The sequence below is a fragment of the Gracilinanus agilis genome, chromosome 2, assembly GCF_016433145.1.
Source record: "Gracilinanus agilis isolate LMUSP501 chromosome 2, AgileGrace, whole genome shotgun sequence".
Taxonomy (NCBI): Eukaryota; Metazoa; Chordata; class Mammalia; order Didelphimorphia; family Didelphidae; genus Gracilinanus; species Gracilinanus agilis.
This window is the reverse complement of record NC_058131.1, coordinates 232,778,506-232,784,860: the sequence shown is the minus strand read 5'-3', so window position 1 is coordinate 232,784,860 and position 6,355 is coordinate 232,778,506.

Here is a 6,355-nt window from a genome sequence, read left to right as displayed (position 1 = left end):
CAATTCTTGTCTTTAGAGACTGGTTTTCTGCTATAAGCTTTTGATTTTCCTTTTCAGTTTGGTCTGACCTGTTTTCCAGCTGTTTGATTTTGGTCTCCAATTTGCTTATTAATTCTTTTGATTTGGGGGCATCTTTTTCTAATTGCCTAATTCTAGCCTTTAGAGACTGGTTTTTGGCTACAATCTTTTGGTTTTCCTTTTCAATCTGGTCATTTCTGGTCTGGATTTACTTGCCTCACTTTCCAATTGTGAAATTCTGCCTTTTAAACTGTTATTTTCTTGCCAGATCTCTTCCATCTTTCTCATGATCTCAGATCTGAACTCTTCAAGACCTTGTGACCAATTTTTGTTGTTTTGGGAAGGTTTGGATTGTTTGTTCTCCTCTACTGTTTCCTCTGTTGTCTGGATTTTTTCTGTGTAAAAGTTGTCAAGTGTTAAAGGTTTTTTCTTCTTCATCTTTCTCTTCCGGTTTTCCTGATGATTCTGGCTTGCCATTGTAAGCTGAGTTCCCTCTCAGCTTTATGCTCAAGCCCATGATCTATCTGCGGCTCTTTAGAGATTCCTGAGATCTCAGGTCTAGTTGTTCTGGGACAAGCCTCCTGGTGGTCTCCTTGCTTGTTCTTCTGCCTGAAGCTCCTTTAACAGTCTCAGGGAGCTGCTTCCGCAGTCAAGAACCTCTCTGCACTGGGTCCCCACTCAAGGTCCACTCCTGCACTCAGAATCAGCCCCTTCCTCAGCGCCCCAGTCTTCGCTTTAATCCGTGCCTCAGCCCGCGCCTGTGTCAGCCCCTTCGCCTGCACCTGGGCTCGGGGTCTGCACTCAGGGTCTGCGCTCAGAGTCCGTGAGTTCCTCAGCCTCCCAAGGGGTCCCAAGTCTTGCTGCTCCCAGGAACAAGCCCTGGTGAGCTGCCAATGACCCAATGGGTGCCCAAACCTGCTCCGACTCCCGTGCACTGGCTTTGGCACTGTAGGTGGTGTGGGGTGGAGGAGGGGGTTGCTCTGCTCGTGTTTTCGTGGGAGCTGTTTCACCCCTTTATAGCATGGAAATGCCCTGTTTCCACATACCTCCGATGCTGCGCCCCGTTGTGGGGTCCCTTCTTTCCTCTGGATTTGTTTTTATGTCTTCTTGAGGAGTCCTATATGCATGGGTTAGGAGAAGTCAAGCAGCTGCTTTTTACTCTGCCGCCATCTTAACCCAGAGTTCTTTGATTCTTTATTTGTACTTGGGGAGGAATAGGACTTTTGTGTGTGTCTCCCTCCTTTAACTAGTTCTAGTGACACTCCCAATCCCTTCTTCCTTGTTTGTAAAGATTACTTGTATACCCCAATAATTTCCCCTATCTTTCCTCTCCTCTTCCCTCATTAGCACTTCACTCTTCCCTTCCCCTTTGATTCTTATTTTAAGATCATCAAAATATGACAGAATCCCTTGCAGGTCCTCTGACTAATCAGATGTGCTCTATGATCCTGATGATAATGGGGTTATGAACACATGTATCATCTCCCAGATTAGAAAATAAATCATTTGTCTTATTTATTTCTGATGATTGTTCACTCATGTTTACCATTTCATGTTTCTCTTAAATCCTATGTTTTCAATTCAAAGTTTCTATGCAACTCTAGTCTTTTCAGCAGGAATGTTTGGAAGTCCTCTATTCTAGTAAAAAAAAACTTTTCATTAATGGAATTAATCATAAGTCTATATCTTTTGCCTTGTGGATTATCATATTTCAAATTCTCCATTCATTTACAATGGCAGATGCTAAATCATGTGTGATCCTGAATGGGACTCCTCAGTCCTTGAACTCTTTCTTTTTGGCTACCTACAGTGTTTTTTACTTTGACCTGGAAGTTCTGGATTTTAGTTATGTTCCTAGTTTTCATTTTGGTATTTCTTTCAGGAAGTAATCAATGGATATTTTCTATATCCACCTTGCCCTCTGGTTCTAAGAGATTTGGGTAGTCATCTTTTATTATTTGTTGAGATGATATCCTAGGTTCTTTTTTTGGTTGTGGTTTTCAGGTAATTGAATGATTCTTAAATTATCTCTGTGATTTATTTTCTAGGGCAGATGTTTTTGCTATGTGTGTAAATAGAATTAGCTCTAGCCCATTCCTAGTTAGACTCGTACTTAACCTAGGCATAGAAATGATGTAATCCTCACCTTCCTTAGTGGGGAGGGGAGACGAGTTACCCACACGTGACAATAAGTAACAAATCAAGAACAAGGGACGGCCCTTTGGGCAGTCCAAATCAGTGTAGAGACTGCCATTTGTCCACTTGAATTAGAGGTGGACCCACGGGAAGTGACGAAAGACACTTTCTCTTTAAGTATGTTGGTTACTTCCTGTGGAGGCAGTTCCCGCTCTGAACTTGGTGCTGAAGGAGCTCCTGAGACCACAGACAGCTTCTACTCTGTATTGTCACGTGGGTAAGTTAAGCTGACTTCCTTGGCCTAGCTGGGCCGCTTCCAAACTCTGCCTTAAGTAGGCACTAGCCTATCTGGTTGCTGGGCCTTGAGGCTCGCAGCCTCATTTATTTAGCCTTTTAACCTTCTCTCTAGTCCAGGCATTTGCAGGCCTGGACTAGCCTCTCCCTTTCTCTTTATTCCTATACTTTTACCTTCCTGATTGTAAATAAAGTGCCTTAACCCTATGCTGACTTGGGTCTGATTTAATTACGGAATCAACTTGAATTTTAAATACTTTAAATACATATCTATAAAATACCCTAATTTCCCTCTTACATATGAGAAACCTTAATTTTTTTTTTTTTTTAGTCTTTTCATTTCATTTTAACATGTTATGTCATGGAGTAACTAACTTCTATTTAGTCCATTCTCATTTTCAAGGAGTTTATTGCTCGGAGAAGGTATTATACCTTTTGTGCCAATTGTTAATTTCCTTTCCATTTCTCTCTTTCAAAACTCTCATTTCTTTACCCATTTTTCCTCTAGTTCTCTATTTCATTATAAAACATTTTTAACTCCTTTTAAAATTCTTGCTTCATGTCTTCAAGAATTCTAGTAGAATTTGTACCCAACATATGTTTTTCTTTAAGTCTTTTCTTTTTGATGCTTTGGAGTCATTCTCTTCTGGGTTTCTGTTTTGAGTGTTTCTGTCACCATAACAGCTTTTTATGTTTGAGTTTTCTTTTTGTTTGCCATTCTTCCAACCTATGTCCTGACTTTGGACTTAATGTTAGGGCCGGACTCTGTATACTTCTGCAGGGGATGCCTGGGCTGGAATGCTCCTGATTTCTTGGAGATACTAGGTGTTCTGTTACTTCAAGATCTCCAACAAAGTTCATTCTGGAGACCAGAAAGTTTTCAGTGCTCCCTAAGTGGATAGATCCAGAACAAAGTCTCATTGTTTCCCCCCTGGTCTGAGCTCTGCAAGTTCCTAACCAGAGTTTGGATACAAGCAATATGCGCATGACCTTGGCCCAACCAGAGTTCCTATAAACAGCCCTTGAACTCAACCACTCTTATCTAGAAAGCTCTGATGGTTCAGAGGGATAAAATTGAGGGCTCCCTTTTGATCTGGGATTCTGGCTCTGAGTATTCTACTGTAGACTTCAGACTGGGCTGGAAGTGAGAACTGAGACGTTCCCCTTCCCCACCACCACCCACCCTATATACACACTCAACTCCTGGAGAAAAAGCCATGCAGCTATTATTCCTTGTACATAGTCTACACCCCTCAACCACTTCTCACCCTGGACTACCACCCCTAGTTACATTCTCCCTCCTTAGTCTACTCCAGACTTCTGACCCAGAACTCGGTAGTGAGTGACAGAGTTGGCAGATGGCACCCATTCCCAAAATCTACACAAATTTAGGCCCCTTGTGAGAGATTGTGAGAAATTGCACTGACTGAAATGCTCCATGGAGATACTGCTGACTGGATTCCATCCCCAGGGTCTACGTACCTTTCTGTCTCCCTATGCAAAACTGGAATGGCCTGGAAAAATTACTTATTGTAACTTTTTCTTAGATTTCATAATCAGGACTTGGTAGAGTAAGTTTTCTGGATCTTTGTGGAGAAATTGTTGGAGGGAGGATGAATGAACTTCTTCCTCCTACTCCAATATCTTAGTTTCACCTCTGTTGAAGGGGTTTTAATGCCAAATAGAATCTTTTCTATGTGATCCTAAAGGTAATAGGGAGCCACAGGAGTTGGAGAAGAGGAGGATTGACACAGTCAGAACTGCACTTTAAGAAAATCCTTTTGGTAACAGAATGAAGGATGGTTTGGAATGGGGATGGGGAGAGATAAGGATTAGTGGGAGTAATGAATCCTGTGAAATACTCATATGTAGTCCTATTCCCACTAAATGAAATTATAATTATGTAAAATATGGTCATTGGTTCCAGCTCAAAGGAGTTATGCATTGCAAATTCAAATGATGCTAACACTTCTGGAGACTGCATTAATTGGGACCTGCCTACAATCTAGTCATATATGTGGTAATAAGAGCCTATTTTAGAGCTATATTGTGTAAGTAGAAAAAAAAGGAATGCAGTTGAGATATATAGTGAAGGAGAAAGAACCACAGAGCAGCTAGGTGGCTCAGTGAGCAGAATGAGTGCCAGGCCTAGAGTAGTAAAAATCCGTCTTCATAAGTTCAAATCCAGCCTCAAGATACTCAGGTTGTATGACCCTAAGCAAGTCACTTAACCCTGTTTACTCCAGTTCCTCATCTGTAAAACAAACTGAGGAAGGAAGTGGCAACTACTCCAGCATCTCTACAAAGAAAACTCTAATTAGGGGTTACAAAGAATGAAAAAGCTCAAGGAAAAAAAGAAATGACTGAAAAAAAAAGGACAAAAGGACAACTGTTGGATATGTTATGAACCAGCCCTCTCACATCATGTCATAACACATATATTTCTAACATAAATTGTCATCGTCTGTTCCTGGTGGTGAGGAAACTCCACATGAGCACATGTGTCTCTTCCTCTCTGCACTCCCTCTTCTCTTTCTGCAGATGCTTGGGGAGAAGTGGAGCCACAGATCCCAGGTCACTGAACAGTGGGAGTTTGCTGACTCTGTAGGGCCGCAATGACCTGAAGGATGATTGTGTAATAAGAAAATTTGTTAAGTCAACACTTTTCAAATAAGACAAAGAACTTTGATTTTTAAAGAATCTAAAGACTGGGTTCAAATTGTGTTGTACTACTTCAGGCAATTCACAAAACCATTCTGGGCTTTAATTTCCTTATCTTTAAAATGACACAACAAGCACTGGGGGAAAAGAATAAGCATTTTTTAAAACATCTAGTATGTGCTAAGCAGTAGGCTAAGCACTTTACAAATATCTCATTTGATCCTCCCAACTCTACAAGGTAGATGCTATTATTATCCCCATTTTCCAGTTGAAAAAACTGAAGCTGAGGTTAATACAGCTGGTAAGTGTTTGATGTCAAATCTGAACTCAGATCTTCCAGACTCCCAGGCCACTGGTCTATCCATTATACCCTCTACCTGTCTCAGTTCAATTTCATAAAAATTTGCCCCCTAAGGCCAAAAAAAAAATAATAATAACAATCTTCCTCCTCCCTCCCCTACTATGCCAGAAGACCTCTTTGGCTTCCTTTAAGTCCCAACCAAAATCTCACCTTCTACAAGAAGCCTTCCCCATCCCCTCTTACTTCCAGTGCTTTCCCCTCTTTTAATTATGTCCTATTAATCCTGGACACAACTTGCTTTGTGCTTATGTTGTCTCTTCCCCTTTAAATCATGGATGATCTCATGCCTCTTTTTGCATCCCCAGCACTTAGCACAGTACCCAATACATTTGTTGTTGTTAATTACAATCTTTGTGACCCCATGTGAAGTTTTCTTGGCAAAGATACTAAAGTAGTTTACCATTTCCTCCTCCAGCTCCTTTTGGAGTTGAGGAAACTGAGGCAAAGAGGGTTGTGACTTGCCCAGGGTCATTCAGCCAGTATATGTCTAAGGCCAGATTTGAATTCAGGAAGATGACTCTTCTTGACTTCAGGTCCCCTGCAGTATCCATTCTGCCACCTAGCTGCACACCTGGCATATAGTAGGAGCTCAATAAGTGTTTAATGATTGATTGTTACTAGAATTTCTGTAAAACAGGTATAAATACTCCCCGTTCTACCTATCAGGATTTTGCACCAAGCCTGGGTTAAGAGTAGAAACCACTTCTTGGTCCATAATCAATGCTAGTTTTTTGACTGATTGATTGATGAAGATAAGCACTGAACCAGCCCCTCCAAAAGAGAAGAGATTCCTGCACCAGCCCACAAAGGCAGGGAAGAGTCTAGAGCACGTGCTCAGATGGCTGGGCGAAGAGACCTATGACCCGCAGGGGTGGGGAAGGGCTC